Source organism: Quercus lobata, chromosome 3 (assembly GCF_001633185.2).
Source record: "Quercus lobata isolate SW786 chromosome 3, ValleyOak3.0 Primary Assembly, whole genome shotgun sequence".
NCBI classification, from domain to species: Eukaryota; Viridiplantae; Streptophyta; class Magnoliopsida; order Fagales; family Fagaceae; genus Quercus; species Quercus lobata.
In genome coordinates, this window is record NC_044906.1 from 34139676 (window position 1) to 34165533 (window position 25858).

Sequence of the window (25858 nt, forward strand, 5' to 3'; positions counted from 1 at the left end):
TATGTGAAACACTATAAAGAAGTAAACTTTAACTTTTTAGTTTCAAATTATAATTTTTAACTTCTATAGTCAAACTAAGGAGGGTGAAGGAAAATTTTTCTAAAAAAAAAGGAAAAAGGCTTATGGATTTTATGAGATGTATACGTGTTGATTGTGATTTTATGTTGTAGAATGATGAAAAGAACTGAGAAGGGAAAAAGGACTTTGTTTAGAATCCACTTTAAAAAGGGCAGAAACCTAAAGGTTGCTTCTAATGTTGCTGCACTTGGATGATTCAAAAGCTATTTAGACATGTGTTTATGCATTATATGTGATGTTTTGTTTGGCAAAATTTACATTTTTAAGTTTCTTCAATGAATGATTATTATTATTTTTTTTTTTGGGAGTTACGTGGATATGTGTAATTGTTATTTATCTTAATTCTTACCTATCAAAAACATATCATCTATCTTGATATTGGATTATCAAAATGAAGGATTTGCACTTGATCAATTAAGACAAAATTCGAACATGCAAGTGATTTTGCTACCAATAAAAAGCTGGACAATTCTGATAGGCCAAAAACGAATTGACCCCTTGTGATAAATTAACTAATTAATTTAGCCAAATGAATTAATTAAGTTAATTAACATGCAAACACGTGGTAGCACAAACAAATCACCAATAAACTAAGTATGTAGCAGAAAATAAATTTGACATGGTGATTTGTATACGAATGGGGAAAACCTAATGGCAAAAACTCCATTGAGTGATTTTCAGGTCACCACTCTCGAAATTCCATTATTATCACAACAAGTGGTTATAGGTAAAGGAATCCCAGTACCTTATATCAACCTATAGTTGAACCCTTACCCCAATACCCAATTGGACTTGTTCTATAGTGACAATTTCTCCTTTTGATGCACGGCTCTCAGTACGTGACTAATTAATTGCGCGGATCCCAGTATGTGACTTTAATCACCAACTAGAGAAGGTTGTTGGCTGCAAAATTTTTCAGTTCATCCCAACGATGAAGATCAAGAAGATGCTTGATCACAAAACCCTACGGTGCACATACACAGCAACTTCTTCAAGAACGATGAACTAGAGCAAATTCTGTCTCTTGTCACAATTTGCTTAAACAAACTTTGCTTAACATTTGTGAACTCTTTGACGGCGCTTAAAATAATCCTTTTATATGTCTAGGGTTAGGAGAAAAGAAGGCCCAAAGACACATTCATGAATTCCAAGAAAATAGAACAGAAAATCTATTTTTCTTAGACCTCGATAGATAGGAGGTGTTGTGTAGTTGTCGAGCAGATGTCGAGAACATGGGCTGAAACAGCTTTCTTAAGCTCGATAGATATAGCTGTCGAGCTTTAATGAATTTGCACTATTCAACTTGTTTTTTGGACAGACTTGAATGACTTCAATACTTGATCTTGAAACCTTGTTTCTTGAAGTATTAAAAAACACCTAAATCTACTCAATTACAAGTAAAGTGCGTTTTGTCAAAGGATTAGCCAATTACATAAAATAGTGACATGTTCTTAACAAGTGAATCACATATGTCCTAACAAATTCGTAACATGCAATTGATTCTTTTACCCAATTTTGTAGTATAATTTGCAAATGATTCTAATTGTAAATCTTGACAATTTTTAACTTGCTTTGGATCCAATTTATATATATATTTTGAGTTGATCTCATTTTTTGTAGCTTTCCCGAGCATCGCATGGGTTAGCGACTAATTACTGATATTGCATTAGACTCTTATGACGTCATAGGATTGCTAACCAGTGATTTATTAAATCATTTAAACAAATCATAGCATAATTAAGTAGATTAGTGAGTAAAAACATATGTGAATAGTGCTCTAATTTTTTACACGTTGGGTTAAAGTAACTTCCCAAGGAAATTTTTTGTCCATATCCAATACAGCTTCAGCTCCAATAGATCTCGCTCATGAATGTGAAGCTTTGAAATTCTGTATACTCATCATAATCCAAAAGATCAACTGAAATGTCCTTGCTTTCATTGCCTGCGCTACCCGTAACCCAGCTGGATGACTAAACCTACACTAAAAGCTAGTTTCCAGAGAGCTCAACAAACAAATTATATTCTAAGAAAGTGAGAATCAACAGGCTGCCCACCATTTATGTTCAACCCTCAAGTGAAGTCCTAGATTCTCATGGTTCACTAGACTCTGGGATTACTCCTTTGAATTTCAAAATTGTAAGATTAGCTAAATTCTATAAAGAGGGTGTTTTTTTGGCCCTCTTAAACGTTCCTTTGAACCTTTTGCTGAAAACCTACTTTGCTGCTTCAATCACAGATTCACAGGTTGGAGAACTTTCTGCTGTCCATGGCTTAATTTTGGACGGTCTCAAAGATCGTAGATAAAGGATCTTCCTGCGAGTTGGACAAAACATACAACTGTGTATACCAACCTAATGGATTTACAATTCATATTTTCTTTTGAAAGATTAGTAGTGGATTTACAACTGTGTACCAACTAGGGGTGGCAAAGTAAGTCCAAACCTATTTGCCCACTCAAACTCACTCACTCTAATTGAACCCAAACCCGCCCAATTATTAGTTGGGCTAAATGGGCATCAACCCAATTAGACCCAGTGATTATTGGGTTTTAACTAAAAACCCATTGAGTCCCATTTAACCCAAAAACAATATACCCAAATTCAAACTAGCCTTTCCCATTAAAAAAAAAAAAAAAAAAAACCCTCAAACGTTTCAGTGTTTCAGGTTTTCATTTTCCTTCATTTTCTCAGCCTCCAAACACTTCTCTCTCTCTCTCTCTCTCTTTCTCTCGCTAAATTTGGGCAAAGAAAAATCTTGGTTAAGCCATTGGCTTTGGCTACTACGTCTTGTGCCTTTTGGTCACGGAACAAGTAACACATGCTCCACAGTATCGTCACTGCATGCTCCTTTGCTACACTCGATACTTTCAAAACCTTCTGGACTATTGCCGCTACGCATGCCACGTCATCGTATATTTGTGATCGACCTTCTTTGCTCGACGACATTGTTTCCATCACCTTCAGCGATTTTTCTATTATTGACACCATTGACGATGGGTTCGGATCCAAAATTAGTTTTGCCACCAATTTTATTGCCCCAAGTTGGTCTAGTTTTGATCTCGCTCGTTTCGGCATTGAGATTCGGATCAAGCATGACAGTCTTGCTTCATTATAGATGATTCGTTTTCTGGAGATATTAGTTTGAGTAATTCCTCCAATAAGTTTTTCTTTTTTGTGATTATGAGCTTCGATTCGGCATCGTTTGCGATTGCTTCCAAAACTGTAGCCAATGTGATTTTCGAGTCTGTGCTTCCTTGCTATAAAACCTGAAGAATTGAGACTAAGGAATCAAGGTCCGTCTTAAAAAACAAACCCCTTAGCTACTCTTGCTCTTCGATTTTGCTCAGTACCGATTCTAAAACCATAACCACTTGTTCAGGAAAATGGTGGTTGTAATTTCTACACATTCCTTCAGCGGCAAATGCTTTCGAGATGATGTCGTTGATGGTAGAGCTTCATCTATGAAAAATGTTAGCTAGAAACTTTTTCTCTATTCTCTGTTTGGTTAGTTAGAAAATGACGGAATTTGAAGGAAAAATGTTCATTTTCACTTTAATGGCATTTTGGTAATCTTGATAATTGGGTAATTGGGTGAGTTGGGGTTTGAATGTTCAATATGTGTATAAAACACTATGAACGTTTAGACTCCCAATTTCCAAATTATCAATTCAAGCTTATTATCAAACAATTAATGTGTGGAATATGAACATAAGCATATAATAGAATTGATAAACAATCTAAACCAAATAAAATCACATCCACAGCAGAAATTAAATGGCAAAGATTAAGAGAAAAGAGATGCAAACACAAGGATAACACAACGATGTGTTATCGAAGAGGAAACCAAAGCCTTCGGCATAAAATCTCTCCGCCGCCCTCCAAACGATAAATAATCCACTAAAGAATGTAGTTGGGATACATGAACAGCAGAAGACCCTCCAAGCCTAATCTAGCCAATGTACCTAAGCCCTCTAAGCTCCTACTCGAACGAGGTTACGTCGAACCTATTTCTTTTTTAGCTTACTGGATTCCACTATAACCCATAGCATCAACCAATATGAATTGTTTCCTTCCAAACTGCTTCCCAAAGCACCAAATAGCCTTTTCACAGATATGCGTATGGTAAGAAAAGGACTTGGTTAAAGAACCTTTCAAGGATGTAACAATGGAGAGGGTGAGAGTTGAGGAGTTTGAAGAGTCAATATGTAAAGATTGTGGATGAGTCACTCTTGTTTTTCTCTAGGGTTTCTCTCTCAAAATTCTCTCTGGAAGCTCTCTATATTTCATAGGTATAAGGGGTATTTATATTGGAGTGAGATAGGAATGCGAAGAGTTAGTTTTTCCATAATAGAGTGGACTAGCGATTTGGCCTTGCGACTTGACTAAGTCGCAAGTCCAAGCCGCGAGCTAACTGAATGGCTAGTCTGGACTTTTTGTCTTGTAGTGCTACAGCTGGCATGATGGTTTAGCTTCTCTGCATGCTTCACTTGTGTGCATCTTCTGGCAGCTTGCAACCCGTGAGCCACCCGCAAGATCCAGCTGCGAGTTCTTGCTCCACTACACAGTCTTGAGCATTTATTCACACTTTCTCACACACTATCCTTACATGATTCCCACCTAAACACAGGGTTACTAATTGCTAAATTACAAGCAAATTTGGTACGGAATAAAGCCAACAAGATGGTTGATTAAATTCAACCTTACAGGGTTTACCCATAATAATTGGATTGGGTTGGATTTGGGTTAGAAATAAATAGTTAAATAGGTTTTAGTGGGTAAATGGGTTTTATATACCCAACCCAATAATGCCCACCCCAAAACCCACCCATTTGACACCCCTAGTACCAACCTAGTGGCTTAATCGGTTTGTGCAATGTGCATGCTTGTTGGTAGAAAGCCCAAATACTGAAGAGGCAATATACAGGAAGAAGATGTTTTGAATGTCAAGGAATCCAAAGTGCCCTCCCATTGGAACATTAAACCCCTTATTGATGATATTTTGTATTTTGTAAAGTCCTTTGATAATTTATCATTTTCTTTTGTTTTTGGAGAGGACAATTCTTCAAGCCATCTTGTAACTCAATGAGCAGCTTTGTAAACTAGTCTGGACTAGTTCTCATCTCTAATTTGTCTACTTCTATAGTTAGCCTAAGTTAGTCAAATATCATTTAGCATATAAACTTTACATTGGGTTCATTGTAACACAAGTAATTAATATTAATATATAGCCGCCAAGAGCTTTCTCACTATGGGCATGGTCCATTAAGCTAAATCACATAAACCTTTGTATATGCTCTCTCTTTCATGTTTTTGTTCATTATTCAATTATTACACACAATCACACAATAACTTTCACATAGGCTATGATTAGAGATGGGGCCAAGCCTGGTTTCTATCGTTCCTCTCCTATTTGAGTTAAGCAGTAAAGTCATTATTCAAAAAAAAAAAAAAAAATAGAGGAGGCAAATATTTTTGTGGGGATCAATTGTGTTTGTTCCCCTTAAAACAGATTTTTTAACCTAATATATTAGCAAAGTGTTTACTTAGGTCAATTGTAAGATCTAGGTTAAACAGCAATAAATCATATCATGCACAGTAGAAAAGAAAGTAACATATAGATATGATCACTTAAGAAAACCAATGAGACGAACCACCTTGAGGTAAAAATTTGGGGAGAATTTGACCTAATTATCCTCAAGGTAAACAAATCCATTACAAAGAATTGAAGTTTTCAAAAGATTTAACCCTAAATCTATTGCTATCACTTGTAGAACTTAATGACACAACCAAGTACAAGGTCTGATTCCATGGACTCTACTCTCTTGAATTTGTAGCACATAAGTTCCCATGCTTATGACTTCAAGATCACACTCAAAGGTTTAGATCTCCAGCACTTGATTGTAGAACTCGTTTCGATAGACACTTGTAGAGTTTGAAGGTTATAGAACCTCTTAGATCTCATAGGATTAACTCACAAGTCTTCCAAGTGTATTCAAAATGTAGTTAGTGTTTTCCTTTTATAATTAATAAGCACCCATACTCGATTGTTACATGAATCCCGAATATTTTATCCATGGGTACCCAAACCTGATTTTTGGGTTTAAAAAAAAATTATGTTTTAAATATTTGGGAATTCTAGTCAAGTTTCTGCTATTGCTTTCTATAATGATGGGACCTAAATTTGAATGTTAATTTTAATGGGTACAAAACTTGTTGCATATATATGAGTATATGACGTTATCTCAAAAATGATTTAAGAATTAATTGTTAAAATTTCCAAGAACCAAAATAAAACTAATATCTAGAGTCCAAGGATCATATTTGTAGGCTACAAAACCCTAGTTCATTTAGACACATATCAGAACCAACCACATTGCCTTTGTCCAATCAATTATCATTCAATCATCAAACAAAAAACAACAAAAAAAATTCATTCTTGATGACACCTTGATCAATTAAATGAAGCCAAACATGTAGTAAAAAAACTGGTTGTATCACTAAGAGAAACACATACCCCAAACCATTAACAAACAAAAGCAAAACTCAAATTGTTCAAGGACTAGGCAACCAAGTTTTTGTTTGGCTCTATTACAGAGCTTCAAAAAAAAAAAAAGAAAAAAAAAAGAAAAAAAAAAAGAAAGAAAGAAGAAGCCAAGAGGAAAAAAATGCATTATTTGGTAACTCACCAAAAAGAGATTTATACTCCTCTCAACAAATTCTAGCCTATTTGTATAGGCTAGAATTTGGAAATTTTAGGAGAGAGAGAGAGATAGGAACACTCAAAATGGCAAAGAAATTTGCAGTTAAACTTAGTAGTGGCCATTTGTGTTTGCGTATGTGTCAAGTTCACATCAAGTCGAGTTGTAAGTATTATGTGTTGACACCCCATTTTACAACTCGTATTTAACCTCATATGGAGGATAAATGGGTAATATCACCTTGAAAGTAGGCATCTTAATTGTGGCCACTAGATCCTTAATTTTGTTTCATTAAAATGATTTTGATGTTGTAACGATTAAATTGACTAATCATGAGCCTTAATCGAACCATTAGATTGAAAGTTATCATCAAAATTAAGTTTTAATAGCCGAGATGCACTATCACAAAATTGAGTATGACTATATGTGATTATGAACAATTGATTTCAATTGATTATAATTATAATCAACATTTGAAATTAATGACATGTCATAATTTAATTGGCTAAGACTACATCTTATGGTAAGGTTGCACACACTTGATTAATTAGATTATCAAACATTAATTATTCAATGAGTAATTTGTATAATTATCTTTTTAATCGTGGTAAATTTGGAACTGATTAAATCTAAGATGGAAGTGATTAGAGTCTATTAATGTTAATTGGAAACTAATTTGGGGCTTATTAATGTTAATTATGCTAAAACTATTTTCTGACAAATGACCTCTACTCATCATTTTGTTGATATCTCTTAGAATATTTTGAATATGTGAGTGAGATTAATTTTTTTTTTTCAGAAAATAGACATCTGGGGCTTCAATTTAAGTACAAGAGTAAGACAATTCCGATCAGAATTGAGTAAGATATGATTTTTTTTTTTTGAATTTAGCTCTGTGGATTGTTATAGGAGCTATGGAGCTATGGGAAAAACAGAATGTTTAGTCATTTAGCTTACTCATCACTCCCACCAGCCTCCACATTTTATGCACTAGCTTTCTCTAAATACTGAAATAGGGTCTAGGTTCGTGATTCTCTTTGATCCTTTGTCAACTCTTATTAAATTCTTTTCCATTCATATTTTCTCCACCACTATTATATAACCCCCCCCTCCTCCATTCCAAAGCACAGAGAAACACCCTCTCTTCTCCCTTTTTGAGTTCTAGTGAAATTGAGTAGTCTTGTCATATCTTAGTCTTCTTGAGACTCACACTCTCTCTCTTAGTTCTTCTTTTCTACTTCACCTTTAGGACCTCCACCAAGAGCCTTCTTCTCTACCATGTGGAACTTGCATGCAGGTATAACCCCTTCCCTAACTTGTTCTTTTTTTTTTTTTTTTTTTTTTTTTTTTTTTTTTTTTTTTAAATTGCTATAATGAGAATTTAAGATTAAATCATGCTAATGATTATTTACATTCTTTGAACATGTTTGAATGTTCTTAAATTTTCATATGTGTTCTTCATATGTTCTTGGTTATTCATCACATGTTCAAGTATGACACTAGTTTTGATCTTAAATCCACATCCAGAATATGAAAAACATGTTAATTTCATAATTCTCTCAAATCCTTGATTCTAGGATACCACCATTCACGCACTTGCAATAGAATTTATTTTTTAATTCAAATGCAATGATTAATAAATTGAATTAGGGTTCATCACATGCAGACACATTAAAAATCAATATACAATTGAGTGATTTGGATGATATGATATGAATGTTGACCACCATAGTCTAGAAGACCGGTTTCATCGGGCAAGGTGAGTGCCTAACACTTTCCCACCTTGTAACATCCCCTTCAAACTTAGAACAAGGGTTAGTAGACCAAGTACTTATCCATGTAATTTTCAATCTCTAGATTGTAAATAGGAAACAAAACCATATACTTTATCTCATATTGTATCTAGGACTAAAGCTATGTAATTTCCTATGATCAATGTACATTCATTCTCTAATCAATAAAATGAGGATTTTTCTTCAATTTTGGTTCTCCATTGTAAAACTCTTAATCTTAAGGAAAAAATATAATGAATCAAACTTCCATTCTAAGAGACAATAACATGACTCTATCCATTCACGTGGATTTGGCCCAAACCAAAATGGGGCCCGAGGTGCGGACTCTCACATTATCTTATATGGGTCAACACAAACTTGACTAAGTTATTAAACAAGTTAGGATTTCTCAACCCTAACATGACATTTTTATTAAATGGGTAATCCGGTACAACATATATCCCGTTTAACTAGCAGGTCATGTTAGGGTTGACCCAAATGACCCGTTTAATAACTAGTATGATTAATATATAGGTTATAACTGACCTGAATAACTTGTTTGATTAATAAGCCATACCTTGTCCAAATAATTTGTTATAAATTCCCGTATATCTAAAATTATAAAACAACCATAAATCAAGTAATAAAAATTCTATCACAATTATAAAAATTTAGTAATAATAACAAAAGCAAATAATTCTTTCCTTCATTCAAAATAAAATTACTGGTCCAAGAGATTCCAATCTCCATACCACCAAATTCAATAATATGACAAAGTTCCATAATTAAAAAAAAAAATCAAAATGATTACATGGCTTCCAAATGTCATATCAAAAACTAAAAGATATCACAGATTAAGAGATTAAAAAACCAAAATGATTACATGACATATCAAAATATCAATGATGGAAAAATCTACGTCCAACCATCTAAGTGCCATATCAAAAATAAGAAGATATCACAGATTAAGAAACCGAATTAGAAGAGATTGAGGGTTCCTTTGAAGGGGTCTTCTTGTGCTCATCCTTATTGATATTCATGTTCATTATATCTTTAGTGAACTCTTCCAATTGTGATTGTGCAAGTTCTACATAATTTTTTTTTTTTTTAATGAAACATTAAACACTTATCAAAACATTATAAATAAAAAAATATTAAAACTCATACAACCAACTGTAAATAAAAAATATATTATCTATATCTGCATACAACCAATTTCTGCTAAAATCCACAGCCTCCATAACATCATGTTTAAGTGCACTTTTGAATCGATCCATGACTTATCCTCCAACATAGTTGATGTCAATCTTAGTTGAATATTGTAAGGTTGAATTTAATCAACCATTTTATTGGCTTTATTCCGTGCCAAATTTGCTTGTATTTCAGCATTTAGTAACCCTGTATTTAGATGGGTTTCTTGTAAGGATAGTGAGTGAGATAGAGTGTTGATTGCTCAAGAGTGTGCAAGAAAACAGAGACTCGCGGCTTGCTCTCGCGAGTAGCTCGCAGCTTCAAGCCGCCAAACGCAGCACACGTGCCAAGCGTGCCAGAAGGTGAACAGTCATGCTAGCTGGAGCACTATAGGACAAAACAGGACAATTGGGCATACGGTTATCTCGCGACTGGATCTCGCAACTTAGTCAAGTCGCGAGGCCAAGCCGCGAGCCACCCCTGTTTTGTAAAACCTGATGTTTCACATTCCTCTCTCACTCCAGTATAAATACCACTTATACCCACAAATGTATGAGAGCTTTCAGAGAGAATTTTGAGAGAGAAACCCTAAAGAAAAACAAGATTGATTCACCAACAATCTATACATTAGAGTCTCTTCAAATTCCTCAACTCTCTTCCTCTCCATTGTCAAATCCTTGAGAGGCATTTTACCAAAACCTTGTTCTCACCATATTCATCACTGTGAGAGGGTTGTTTGGTTTGCTGGGAAGCAGTTAGGAAGGAACCAATCTACATTGGTTGATGCTATGGTCTAGTAGCGAAATCCGGGAAGCTAGAAAAGAAAAAGGTTCGGCGCAACCTCGTTGGAGCAAGAAGCTTGGAGGGCTTAGGTGCATTGGGTAGATTAGGCTTGGAGGGTCTATTGCTGTCCATGTATCTCAACTACATTTTCTAGTGGATTGTTTACTGCTTGGAGGGCAGCGGAGAGGTTTTACGCCGAGGGCTTCGGTTTCCTCTTCGATAACACATCGCGTGTTATCTTTGTGTTTGCATCTTCCTTCCCTTTTATCTTTGCCTTTTATTATCTGCTGTGGGTTGTGATTTTAATTTGGCTTAGATAGTTTATCCAATTCTATATTATAGCTTATGTTCATTTTCCGTACACTAGTTGTTTGACATAAAGCTTGAATTGGTTAATTTGTAAATTGGGGGTCTAAACGTTCAAGGGTGTTTATACACATAATTGAACTTTCAATTGGTATCAGAGCGGGTACACCTCTAGTGGTTTCATTACCATTGTGTGATCCTTGACTCCCTTTTGAGATGGATCGGTCTCAATCTCTAAATGCACCTCCATATTTTGATGGTAGCAATTATGCTTTTTGGAAGGTTCGCATGAGAGTTTTTCTGTGTTCTATTGATGAATCTGTTTGGGATGCTGTTGAGATAGGTTGGACCAGGCTTGAGGAAGCCAAATCCACTTGGGATAAGGCAGCACTTGCTGCATCTAATGCTAACAGTAAAGTACTCAATGCTATTTTCTGTGGTGTGTCCCCAGATGAATTTCACAGGATCTCTCACATTACCGTTGCTAAAGAAGCATGGGAGATATTGGAGACCACTTATGAAGGCACGAAGAAGGTAAAAGACACCAAGCTGCAGATGCTAACCACTCGGTTTGAGGAGTTGAAAATGAGTGAGGATGAGTCCTTTGACTCTTTCTATAGCAAGCTGAATGAGGTGATTGTAAGCAAGTTCAATTTGGGAGAGAAAACGGAGGACTTTAAAATTGTAAGGAAGATCCTTCGATCATTGCCGGAAAGTTTTCTTGCTAAAGTGACAGCGATTGAAGAGAGCAAGGACCTTGATGACATCAAAGTCCAGGAGCTGGTTGGTTCTCTTCAGACCTATGAGCTGTCGCTGCCCAATCAACGGAAGAGTAAATCTCTTGCTCTTAAAACCATTAGTGCGAAGGTGGAGGATCATGACTCATCGGGAGAAGATGTGGTTGACAAAGATGTTGCTTACCTTGTAAAAAATTTCAGAAAATCTTGAAATTCAAAAATAATGGCAAATTTGGTGATAAAGGAAAATTCCAAAGTTCAGGAAGGGAGAAAAGGGAATTCAAAAAGAAAGATGGAAAAGAATCCCAACCTACACAAGGTGTCACTTGTTTCGAATGTAACGGGCATGGACACTTTAAGAAAGAATGTCCGAATTATTTGAAATAAAAAGGCAAAGTGTATGTCACGACATTGAGTGACTCAGATTCATCTGACTCAGAATCTGAAGAAAGCTGTGATGGAAAGGGGAACTACTCAGCTTTTATGACTATTGCTCATGTTGAGTCTTCAGATGAGTTGAATTTGCTTGTACGAGACCTTGGAGAACATAGTGATGAAGAATCAATGGGAATTGTTGAAGAATTAGATGTTGAAGAAGATGAATGCACAGCCAACCTTCAAGAGAATTATAACTCACTCCTGGAGAAGTCGGGTGAGTACACAAGGGTGGCCAAGGCAGCTGTGAGAAAAATGAAGAAGGCAAAGGAGGATTATAAGAGTCTCCTAATTTGATATAGGGAGGCCAAATGTGAGATAGAAACACTGAATGGTGAGCTGTCAGAAACGTACACAAAAGTGAGATTTCTTGAGCATGAGGTTGTGCAAGCAAATGCCAAAATTGAGAGGGTCACCACCAAGAAACTAGATGATGTTATTTCATCGCAAAAGTACTTTTCAGACAAATTCAGATTGGGATATATCAGAGGAAGTAGCTCATTTGGAAATGTCACTAAAGAAGTGAAGTTTATAAAGGCCAAAGAATCAATTGGTCTTACTACTGAGAAGCCCAAGATAGAGGAGAAGAGAAATGTGGGGAACGAACGGTTGTTGAATTCCCGTAATTAATCTGTGGGCAGGTCTGAATCTCGTGCCAAGTCTCGTCGACGACCACAAAGAGGTCCTAGATCAACTTATGTGTGTCATCATTGCGGACTTCAAGGGCATACTTGACCAAATTGCCAAAAGCTGAGAGCAAAGAATAGTGCAACTCCTCAAAGGTCACGAGGACCTAGAAATGATAGAAGAAATTGGGCAGGTGAACAATTGAGAGATCAAAATGGTGATCCCGGAATGATGAACGTGATGAAGATGATTGGTGCATTCACCAACTGCTTGGAAAGCTTCTCACGAAGGTTTGAAAGCCCTAACTCCCGTACCCAATCCCATAAGGAAATCACCCCAAACGCAAGTGACGTATGGGTGAAAAAGGGTACTCATGCATAAGCATTACAACATGTCCATGCATTAATACTTCCTATGCTTTATGACAATGGTTGATTGATTGCTTGTTGCTTATGTTGATGGTTGTGTGTTTGTCTATTTGTGCTTATTTTTGGTTTTTGTTTTTTGTTTTTGATCAATCCTTTTCTTCTTGTGTCAAAAATCCAAAAATTACATAAAAATCAGAAAATCAAAAAGTTTGGTTGACATTGTTGAGTTTATGTCTAAAAAAACTTGTTTTGCCTTGTACCTTTGTGCTAATGGCTTTGTACATTTTCGAGCATAGCTTGTTTCATTGCACTCATATCACTGTGGGAGAAATCTTGAAATCTATGTGACTATTGTAAATAGATCTTCAAACTTGTCATGAATGATTAGTGAATGGTTTTGATGATCTTGAGACATGCATAGACTTGTGTCTATATATCTTCCCACTCTTTATTTTTTTGCTAAAAAGAGCTCACCAAATGTAAATCTCCAAATGAAAAGAGATATTGAGCTGCAAAAGCCTGTCGCACATTCTAGTATTTGACTAGGAAAAAGGGTAAGCGACCTAAAATTCAAGTGAATGTTTATTCAAAAAGCCAAAGGTTAGTTCATTAAAGTGAAATATCAAATATCACTCTCACAATGAGAGGTTATTGTCTCAAAGAATCAAAAAGATCAAATGCTATGTTTGAAAGTGGAGTCAAATGTAAAGCTCCAAGATATGTTATCAAGCTATGTGGGAGGCCATATATACATACTTCTATAATTGAGATAGATCACATGATCTAGTGCTAATTGTGTATGCCTTGGTTGAATTGATCATTGAAGTTTCACATTAGACTAAGGACTATCTCATTGTTGATATCCACACACAACACATAAGTTTATGTTTGATAAATGCCATAATCATTTGTGTGATTGTACTTGATGAAATGTGTTTTCACATGCTCAATCTTTGTTAATTCAAGCACAAAAAGATTTTTGAGTGTGTTTTTGGAAAGTATTTTGTTCTCAAAATTTGCAATTTTCAAAAATTCAGTTTTGTCCTGTTTTGGCGACGTAGTCGCGGGTTATTCAAGTCACGAGCCTCAGCCGTGTGCTCGCGGGTAATTTTTGGCGACTTGTTCTCGAGTGGAAGGTCCAGTCGCGAGGGTTACTCAGAGATTTTCGCGGCTCAGCTCGCGACTCTCTCGCGGGTAGACCTCCAGTCGTGAAAAACACTTAGAAAATTTTTTCAAATTTTTGTCTTTGAGTGTTTTGGCGGCTTGAACTGGCGACTTTGTGGTGACTCATTTCAGTCGCGAAAAACGCGTGTTTGGCAAAAATAGGGGCAGTTTTTAAATCTTTTTCAGTTTTCCCTCGAAATTTTGTGACTGTTCATCTTCTTTCTCAACTGTCTCCTTCCCAAACACTCCGTGTACCCATTTTCGAACTTCATTGGTGCTTCATTTCTTCTCAAAATCATCTAGAAAAGGTATGGGTTTTGTTTTCCTCATCTCAGTTTCCCTGCTTCATGAATGTTTTTCTTGACATTTGGATAGATACTGTGTTCTGAAGATTCCTCCTTTTCGTTTGATGAATATGGCTAGTTGTGTTTGTTGTTGATTTCATTAGTTTTCATGTTGATTGGTCATAATGTGCTTTTTCTTTGTTTTGATATTTGTCTGTTGTTGTTTCTCAAACTCTTTTGTTAAATGGGTCTGGTATTTTTGTGACTTGCTCTTTTCACTTGTGTGTGTGTTGAAGTTGGACTGCGGCTTTGGATTACTGTGTTTTTATGATATCATATTGGGTGCTCTGATTCTTCATTTTGAAATTTTATCCATGTTCATATCTTTTGTGGTCTGCTTTATGCTAGCCGTTCTTATTGTTCGAATGACGTTTTTGTGTGCATATCATGGTCATGGTAGACTGTCTCATTGACAGTTATTTTTGAATCTGTGTCTATCTATGCTCTATTGCACTATCACCTTTTTTGCTGCACCTGTCGTATTGTGCACTTTAGTATTGTTGGAAGTTTGTTTGGGTCTAAACTGTCTTAAGTTTGTAGTTATGTATTAAAATCTCTGGTTTTCTATCTTATTTGCATCGAATCATGTTGATATTTATCTTGTGTGGTGCTGTTTTTGGTTCTTTGCTGTGGGCCTATTTTCTTGCAGATGTCTCGTCGATCTTCTAAGGGTAAAGACATTGTTGCTGACGATCCAGCAACCCCAGTCGCTAAAAGGACTCGATTCTCATCACAGGCATCTCAAGACTCCAATGAGGAGAGGTTTAGAACCCCGCTTACCTCACACATCTACTCAATCATCTTTGACAAGTCAACTCCTATAGTGGAACGGGTGGTGGAGTTTAACACCTTAGGGACCACTTTTATCCCTCGAATCTTTGAGCCACGAGATTGGGCAAACTTGTTTGGGAACTTTGTCGATCCAATGGAAGAACTGGTTAAGGAATGCTTCTCCAATGCAAGTGATCTTGGAGTTGAACTTATTTTCTGGGTCAGAGGAAAGGAATTTGGCGTTTCCCCAAACTCCATCACTGATGTTCTTGGCATCACTAGACCTCAGAATGTGGATCTAACTCCGTACGATGATCGAACTCCAGAAATTCAAGACATTCTACAAATTATAGGTTCTAATCATGAAGTATCCAATGCAGGCACATCCATCAGCACTGCAAAGTTTGCACCAGAGCTGACCACACTGAAGTTGATCATGTTCACTAATCTCTACCCACTGTCCAACACTACATTCATAAATCTGGGGAGGGCTCAATTCCTTTGTGATCTTATTATAGGAGCTCCCATTGATATCTGTGCTCACATCTTTTACACCATGAGAAAGACCGCAGTTCGAACTGCAGCTCGAGGAATTATTCCATTTTGCAGTCTCATCATGAAGCTCATTCTTCGTGAAGGCATTGTTCCTCCTACAGATGGTAAAATGTTGACCCGTCAGCGTCCTATTTCCATGTACTCTCTTCAAGCTAGCAGAAGTCATTCCTCTAAAACTCCAAAGAGTGCACACATCTCTCCGGTTACTCCATCTGCCCTTGAGTCAGAGACACCTGCACATACCACACCTACTTCGCATGCTATTCCTGAGGTTCCACAAGCTAGTATTCCGCAAGCATAGACTGATCCTCATACTGATAGAGTGGGTGATTTACTTGAACATATTCAGAAACGCATTGATAAGATTGTGACACTTCTCTACTCCACAAACAACCATGTTCAAATGCGTCTCGAGACTATGGAGAATCAGCTAGACGCTATTCAACGGAAGTTGGACGATAGCCTTTAGCTATTCGTGCCAAAAAGGGGGAGAGCATTCAGTAAGGGGGAGAAAGTTCAAAGGGAAGTGTGCATAGTGATAGGGGGAATACACACATACTTTTGACATACCTTTGTTTTAAGTCTTATCCTTTAAACTTATAGGTTTATGTTTTTAAGTGTTTATATGGGTTTGATATACTGTGGTTTTTGGTGTATTCTTCTTTCTAACTCATAACTTATAATCTTGGTTTAATCTTTTATATACATTGTTGATGTTATTCAGTTTATGGATATATTGTGTTTGTACCCATGTGCTTATGTAAGCTTTTAGGGTTATGTTTTTATGCATAATTTGTAGGCTTTATGGTTTGTACCTTGCTTATTGCAGCCTTTTATGCTATGTTAAAATCAGTACTTTAATCTAAATGTCTTGCATTTTGTTTTAAGTACTGTCACTCTTGTGCCCTTGTAGGATTGTTTCTAGATGCATATACTTAGTGTATTATGCATTGGTTGAGTGTTGAGCATACAAGTATCTTGCTTTGTTCTTGTTAACTTGTATGTTCAAGTGTTCATTCCAAGTGTGAATGAGCACTGTGATCACTACCTTGTGGTGTTCATTTTGTTGATCAAGCCATGATTTGATTCTTCACTTCATCTTTGCTTGATCACCTTTAGCTTGTTTCATATGCATTTCATGCTTTTCTGCATACAATGATCATGGTGTATTGTTGTGTTTCAGGAGTTTCATGATCTTATGTTTCAAGTGCTACACAGCTTCTAGAGTTAGGTGTGAGTGAGTTTTGATCAATTGTTTCTAACTCACATGTTAAGTCTAGAGTCTGTTTTAGGGTTTTGTCACGGAATAGCCAAAGGGGGAGATTGTAAGGTTGAATTTAATCAATCATTTTATTGGCTTTATTCCGTGCCAAATTTGCTTGTATTTCAGCATTTAGTAACCATGTATTTAGGTGGGTTTGTTGTAAGGGTAGTGAGTGAGATAGAGTGTTGATTGCTCAAGAGTGTGCAAGAAAACAGAGACTCACTCTCGCGGGTAGCTCGCGGCTTCAAGCCGCCAAACGCAGCACACGTGCCAAGCATGCCAGAAGGTGAACAGTCATGCTAGCTGGAGCACTACAGGACAAAACAGGACAACTGGGCATACGGTTATCTCGCGACTCAATCAAGTCACGAGGCCAAGCCGCGAGCCACCCCTGTTTTGTAAAACCTGACGTTTCACATTCCTCTCTCACTCCAGTATAAATACCCCTTATACCCACAAATGTATGAGAGCTTCCAGAGAGAATTTTGAGAGAGAAACCCTAAAGAAAAACAAGATTGATTCACCAACAATCTATACATTAGAGTCTCTTCAAATTCCTCAACTCTCTTCCTCTCCATTGTCGAATCCTTGAGAGGCATTTTACCAAAACCTTGTTCTCACCATATTCATCACTGTGAGAGGGTTGTTTGGTTTGCTGGGAAGCAGTTAGGAAGGAACCAATCTACATTGGTTGATGCTATGGTCTAGTAGCGAAATCCGGGAAGCTAGAAAAGAAAAAGGTTCGGCACAACCTCGTTGGAGCAAGAAGCTTGGAGGGCTTAGGTGCACTGGGTAGATTAGGCTTGGAGGGTCTATTGCTGTCCATGTATCTCAACTACATTTTCTAGTGGATTGTTTACTGCTTGGAGGGCAGCGGAGAGGTTTTACGCCGAGGGCTTCGGTTTCCTCTTCGATAACACATCGCGTGTTATCTTTGTGTTTGCATCTTCCTTCCCTTTTATCTTTGCCTTTTATTATCTGCTATGGGTTGTGATTTTAATTTGGCTTAGATAGTTTATCCAATTCTATATTGTAGCTTATGTTCATTTTCCGCACACTAGTTGTTTGACATAAAGCTTGAATTGGTTAATTTGTAAATTGGGGGTCTAAACGTTCAAGGGTGTTTATACACATAATTGAACTTTCAAATATAAATAGCATAATATGAAAAAAAATAATTAAAAAAAAATAACATGCCTCATAAACAAAGATCCCTTATTAATTAGTATATTGTTCAATTTCTTGAGTAGCTTGACCAGACCTTCCAGAAGATGTTGAAGTTGCAGGAACATTACTCACATATTCTCCAAAGAAAGCAAATAATTTTTCACAAACCTTCAAATATTAGAGTGAACTGGTATAGCCATAAAGCTTCTAATAGCACTAATCTATAAAAGGAAACTTATACCTAGGGTCCAAGACTACTGCTATGGCCAACACAACACTAAACTCTAACCAATACTTCTCAAAATTCACAAGTAATTGATCTACCATTTTTCTCATATACTTATCCTCACTGTCACTTTCTTTCTTTAAGGTAAACTAAACAATGAAAACTTGTAGAAAATATAAGTTGGTTGTTAGATATTTTGTGCCAGAAAATACTAATGTAGCATCCTAAAAAATAGCCAAGAACTTTTTAATTTTTTCTGCCTTTTCCCATTCATCACTAGTAGGACAATGCATAAATTATAATTAAGGCGTAAATGCACTTTTAGTCCCTACATTTTGCACTTTTTCCATTTTGGTCCCTACATTTTATTTTTACCACTTTTAGTCCCTAAACCAATTAACGCTTGACATTTAGGTCATTTCCATCACCCAACTAACAGCAAAAGTTGACTTGGCTGACTGTAGAATAAAAAAATAATTTAATCACACACATTAATTAATTAAATTAAAAATAAATATTTAAAAAAAAAAACTCATGAACATGAAGATCACAAGAACTCGAACCCAGATCAAAGAACTCGAACCCAGATCCAAAAACTTGAACCCAGATCAAAGAACTCAAGGACACATGTCTCTCTCTTTCTCTCTCTCTATACGTCATGCCCAAGACCAGTAATCACCACCACCACTAACAACTCACCAAAGCCAACAACCTAAACTCAACCCAACCACCAAAAGTTGGCCAACACCACCACCGAGACACAATAGAATCCTAAATTTTTATAGATACCTATATGAAAAAACACATTTGATCCGAACTACATCAACACAATTCCCAAACATCTTACACTGGAAATCACACACATAAATAAATAAAAAAACATGTCAGCAGCTTAGATCTGAACCCAAAGACAGCAAATAATAATAATTTACAAGAAAAAGAATTTTCTAGGAGCTAATAAATATTGTTAGTAAATCTGGGTTCATGAGAGAGGGAGAGAGCAAATCTGTGTTCATGGATATTGTTATGGATTTTTGTTGTTTTTATTTTTCTTTGTCTTGACTTGGTTTGGTTGGAAAGGAGAGAGCAAATATGGTTTGTGAGAGAGAAATTGTGAAGGGAAAAAAGGGTAGAGGGTTTAGAGTGCTGGGCTGAGAGGCAGTGGAGCAGCAACAGCAGCAGCGGAGCATTGGTTTGAAACCTAGAAAAACTCAGAACAAGTACCGAAGCATTGATCTATATCCAAAACTCATGCGAACAAAACCTAGAACAACCAATCTTCAAGTCACCGCCGTTGTCACCTTCAGTCTTCAAGCCTCTGTCGTCGCCTTCGCCATTGTCATCACCCTTGCCAAGAGAGAGAGATCGAGAGGTAGAGATAAAGGTTTGGAGAGATTTGATGGGGATTATGGAATAGCTTAGAGATAGGAGAAGAGAAATTTTTTTTTTTTTTTGATAAGTGGAGAAGAGAGATTGGTTTATAAGGATTTGTTTGGTTTTAGTTAGGAATTGTAATTGGAAATGGAATTGGAAGAAAGAGATAGTTTGAACATGTTTCCAACCAAAGATTGGGGGAAAAACTTGTTTTTCCGAATTTTTTGAATATTTTGTTTTTTAAATTTTGTTGAAGATACTTTTTAGATCTTAATTTTAGTGATTTTTGAGTTTTAATTTTGTTTTTTATTTAGTTAAAATTAATAAATTAATTTCTAAAATTTTTATGCTGACGTGGCATTATATTCTATATGATTATATTATTTTTCTTATTCTACCGTCAGCCACGTCAGCTTTTGTTGTTAGTTGGGTGATGAAAAGGACTTAAATGTCAGGCGTTAATTGATTTAGGAACTAAAAATGGTAAAAATAAAATATAGGGACCAAAATGGAAAAAGTGCAAAATGTAGGACTAAAAGTGCATTTACGCTTATAATTAATTAATTCTAGGTGTTGACAGGCACATCGATAAAAGAGAACTCTTAGAAGCATTAAAAGGTAGAATTCCATCTAGTATGCACATCTTGCCCTAAACCTTTCTTACCATCCAAATCCATTTGCTTAACATATTCATAAAAAAAAAATTAAAAAAAAATAATTTCCTCCCTTGTGAGCCTCTAACATACTTTATGCTTTTCACAAATTTTTTGGATGACAACATTAATTTCTTTCAAACCATCTTGTTTAACTAAATTGAGAATATCGGCACAACAGTGAAGATGAAAAAAAAAAAAAATCACTATTACAAATAAGTGCTTTCTTATATATGAACTAAGTTCTTAGCATGTCATGAAAAAAATCATTAGCGAAAGCATTGTCTAATGTCACACAAAAAATCCTATTCTCAATGTCTCACATAGATAACAATTTATAGACATTTTCAAACAAATATACACCATTAGATGGTGGCGGCATATAGCAAAAGTTCAACACCCTCTTCTGTAAGACCTAATTAGATGACCATAAATCAAATGTCTAGCAAACTCTACCACGAGTAGATGTCAACAAAAACTTCATCATTTCTTTTTCCCTCTTATACATCTTAATCATATCATTCTTAGTAGTATTTCTAGATATACGTGGGACATCAGCACACAAGTAAGAAAATATTGCTCATATACCAACATACTTAACAAATTGAAAGGTAATTTATGCATGTAATTGTAGGTTGCAACACATAACAAGTTCCTAAATTTTGCAGGATCAAATTTAGGTGAACTTACAAACATTGTATTTTGGCCAAGTATAAGCTGGCCAACATCCCTTGGGTTTTTTTTCTTATATTATATGCTTCAATAGCAATATATTCCTTTCCACACTTCTTGCATTTGCAAGTATGCTTTTCTCTATCTTTTTAGGAACTAACTAAAAAAATGTCAAATGCTTGAAGTCCTCCTTCTTTTGTGATCTTTGTCATTTGTATTACTCTTAGACTTAGAAAGTCTTTTTTGGCTACAAAATTTCTGCCAGTTCATCAAGGTCATCTTCTAAGTAGTGTCTTCTTCTTCATACTTAGTGTTAGTAAGCTTCATCTTACTCTACAACAAATGTGGACCACAGTGACAAAATCCAGTGAGGAAAAATAATTTCATATCTAAATGATAACATTGAGTGAGAAAAAGAAATATTTGTCACCAAATACTATAAAAATTTTAAAGATGGTCACGAAGTCAATATTTCATTTCTAAAAATATTTAGGGTCTGTTTGAGATCCCCTTATTTTGATAAAATAGAAATTTTTTTTACTGAAAGTACTGTAGATAAATATAAAAGTTAGCAGAAATAATACAGTGAGACCTATAAATAGTATCAAAAAGTGTAGTGAGATTCATGATAAGTAGAAAAAATAAGCTAAATAGTAAAATAGGTTGGAAAAAATAATTTTTGCCAAACGCACACTTAAATTGGTGACAAAATATTTTCATTGCCTATCATTTTTTTATTAAAAAAATTTAAGCACATTAGTGAAAAGAATTTTCATCACCAGGACATTTAATGACTGAGATTACATGACGAATGTTGTTTTGTCACCATATGTCTTAGACGACGAAATAAGGATATTTCGTGACGAAAAGTGTTGTCATCATAGTCCATATTTATTGTAGTCATCACTTTCCATCTAGAACAATTTAAAGAGAAATTATTGATCAGAAATTTAGTTCAAAATTTTTGTAATTCTAAGAGGATAGAAGCAAAGAAACTTGAAAAGAAATTATAGAGCACGACAAGTTAATTAAAAATCAATTTAAAAAAAATCTACTATTAGTTCTAAACAATCAACATTATATTGAATAATATAGTTTATTTTAAGATGGCAAAAACAAAGAAACTTGAAAAGAGAACATAGAACACAAAAAATTATTTTAAGATCAACAAAAAAACAAACAAATCTACTATTAGTACTGAACAATTGACATAATAGTGATTAACACAAAAAACAAACGGGTCTTCAATTAGTTTATTTTAAGATGACTGAACGAAAGAAACTTGAAAAGAAATAATAAGGTGCGACAAATTATTTTAAAATCAACAAAAAAACCAATAGATTTACGTACTATTTGATGAAGTCTGAATCGTCAGTCAAGTGTGATCGTCTAGATTGAAGTTGTCCTCAGCCAACTCGACCCTGCAAAATGAGTAGTAAAAAGAAGAAATGTGGGTCACCGGTGTGGTGCCTGCCACAAAGTCTCCGATGCCAAAGTCAGAAAAAATCGGCCAAAGAATGTTAAGAAATCTGTATGAAAGAGCTAGAGTATTACTTTGTATATGTACCTCTCTTTTGGATTTCATGGCTATATATACGTGTACACAAGTGCCTCCTTCTAGCCATTGGTGGAGCCTTAATGGTGACTTTATTTTCTCTTAGTAACGCCTCTATAGGGTGTTAATGGTGGGTTATCCTCCCAACGGTATAGAGGCTAATCATTATTTTATAATGGTTCATTAATAAGTGAGGATGGAGTAGTTCATCCTTGTTTGGCGACCATTACTGGCTGGACGAATCTGGGAATCCTCTTCATCCTTGCCCATGATTATGGACGATGATGGTATGATCGGGTCTATCAGTTGCCCCCCTATTCCGAGGTCGTCCACACTTTGGACAGTGACAGGAATACGAAAGGATATATATATATATATTTTTTGGTGGTTGTGGCACTTGGGGTTCTACTCCTGCATTGATTGCTTTGTGGCAGCGTGGCACACATCGTGGCCACGTGTTTGATTTTGATTGGCCAAGAGGTTTTGTTTTCGGTGAAAACCTTTTAAGGTTTCCTGCATTTTTCAAGGCAAAACCATTTGATTTTTGCCTTCCTTTTCTCACTTCTTCATCTTCTCTCTGCGATTGGTTTTTCTAACTTCCTTAGTTGCACATTTTGCTCTTAGTCTTCTCCATTTCCTGCCTAATTTTTAGGTACGCCCTTTATTTACGCTATTTTCCTTTCTGAATTTTACTTGTATTCCTATCTTTTGAGTTCCTTTTTTATTTTTGTACTTCCCTTTCCGCTTTTCGAGTTGTGTTGTTTCCTTTAATGGTGGGTTACTCTGAAGTTAAGTGCACCTCTCCCTTTGTCACATTTCTTTTTGCTCGCTTAAGGGTGTTAGTAGAATCTTCTAGTGACCTATTGGGTGTGCTTTCATCCAGTGTTTCATACCCACAGATTGAGGGTTTTGTTTTTGGTGGTAGTGGCTTAGGTTTGGTGTTGGGTGAATTATACCCTTTATTGCATAAATCTCAGGTTTGGTTTAAATATGTTTGAGGGGTCTTAAGGAGGGAAATTATGGGGTCCAAGGTGAGGTCAGGTGACTTGGAGAGAGGCTCGTCTTCTAATGTCAGCGAGGAAGGGGCTGGGGTAGACATAGCCACCTCTGCGCCTTCTCATGTGCCCTCACCTTCTCATTCTCCTGCTCCAGCCGTTCCCCCTCCTTTCCATGCCCTTAAGGAAAAATGTTCTTTGAAAATAGAGGTCTTTAGCAAGTTCAGGGATAGGTTCTAGTTTCCCGAGGAGACTAGGGCTCGTCTTCCTAGAAAAGGTGAGAAGGCTTATGCCTTTGCTCACGGGGAAGTTTGTTTTTACGAGGCTGTGTTTTCATGCGGCCTCAAATTCCTCATCCATCCATGTATCATGGAGCTTCTTCACTACCTAAACCTTGCACCAAGGCAGCTTATGTCTAATTCATGGAGAATCGTCATAAGCTGTATGGTGATTTGGACAACCATTGTCGACGGAGACATGATCGCGCTGAATGAGTTCGTCCATCTCTATTGTTTTGAAAGAATCCAAGGAGTTTGGGTATTATGAGTTTGTACCTTGGGATAGAAAGTCGCGTCTTATCGTTGATCTTCCGTCGTCCTTCCATTATTGGAAATCTAGATATTTCTTTGTGTTGGGTGACAGTTGGAAGACTCTTTCTGATGATTTTTGGGGGGATGTCCCTAGGTTGCTGCTCCGGTGGGAGACCCCTTTGCTTAGTGCGTTTGCCCCTTATGAGATGCTTTTTCTTTTCTAACTCCTTGTTTATATTGGTCATTACTTCTGATCCGTTCTTGGTCTTGTATTTTGCAATAAAGGAGTGTCCTGAGGTTGAGAGTAAGTTTGAGGAGCGGGTTCAAGCAGCAATCAAGTACGCAAGGACTATCGATGATTTTGACGAGTTAACTGATCCACGCACTTTAGCTCATCATTGCTTAGGGCCGGAGCCTTCTCTTTAAGTCCTCAGTACACTTGACTGGGAATAGAGAAAACATGAGTTGCCTTGGCATATGGGATTATCTTTTCCACTTTTTCTTCGTCTTAACTCTCTGTTTTCTTTGGTGTAGAGATAACAACCAACTTTAACAAGGAGATGTACACGAAGATTAAGGAGAAGAAGAACGAGCCCCTTTCCAACATTGGCCAAAGAAGGTTAAGGATTATAGACAAGGAAAAAGAGAAAGAGAAAGAAATGGTGGAGAGAGGTTCGTCCACCCCTGTCTTGGACTTAGAGGAGGGTTAGGTAGCTTCTCCTGGCATTTCTATTGAGGAGGTTGTCCGTCCTTTGAAGAAGCAGAAGATAGGAAATAAAGGAAAAGAAAAGATTGGTTCCAGTGTTTGGTCTAATGCCGAGATAGCCATGGACCGTGCCAATGAGCTTCTTACTCCGGGGGAGATGAAAGAGATTTCAAGCGTACCCTCCCACGAGATGGTGAGTCTTCACGTCCATAAGCTTGTGCAGGTAATCTTTCTTATCCTCGTCCTTTTTTGCTTCATCCTTAAGCGTTTAACTGTGTTTACTGACTTTGATAAAACTTTTCATTGTAAGGTGTTGGGAGAAACAATGCATATCACTACCCAGTATTTGGCAAATGAGGAGAAGGCCGTCATGGCCAATTCGAAGGTGAAGGCGTTGGAGGTTGAAGCTTCGGGGTTACGGAAAGACTTGATCGCTGCTATGGATGCTCTCAACACTTCCAAGGAACAGATCAAAGTTTTGACTAAGTAGTTGGAGTCCAAGAAGCAATTAGTAAAGCAAAAGGACAAACTCCTTGCAACGACTGCTCAAAGGATGAAGGTTTCCGTAGCTAAGGCTATCACCGCCTTCCAGACCACAGAAGAATATAACACTATACTGTTTCAGTGGTATTTCAAAGGCTTTGAACTTCTGAGGAGATACCTGATTAAGCACGGCCCTGGCATGGATCTCGAGGAGTTGGATTTTGAAGCTGTTGATAAAGAGATCGAGAAGGATGAGGCAGTCCAGGCAGCAGCCCAGACCACAGTGACTACTGGTGCGGAACCTTCCCAGGCTAACAAGGACGATGATGATGCCCCCCAAGCTTGAACCTGTTGCCCCTTATAAAAGTTTTTTTTTTTTTTTGGTTGATGTGGCCAATATGTTTT

At 36.5% G+C, this 25858-nt stretch overlaps 1 pseudogene; it reads right to left on the reverse strand.

Moving 5' to 3' along the window:
- Nucleotides 1–2349: 2349 nt before the first annotated feature.
- LOC115980800 lies at nt 2350–24509 on the reverse strand (annotated as a pseudogene).
- Nucleotides 24510–25858: the final 1349 nt, after the last annotated feature.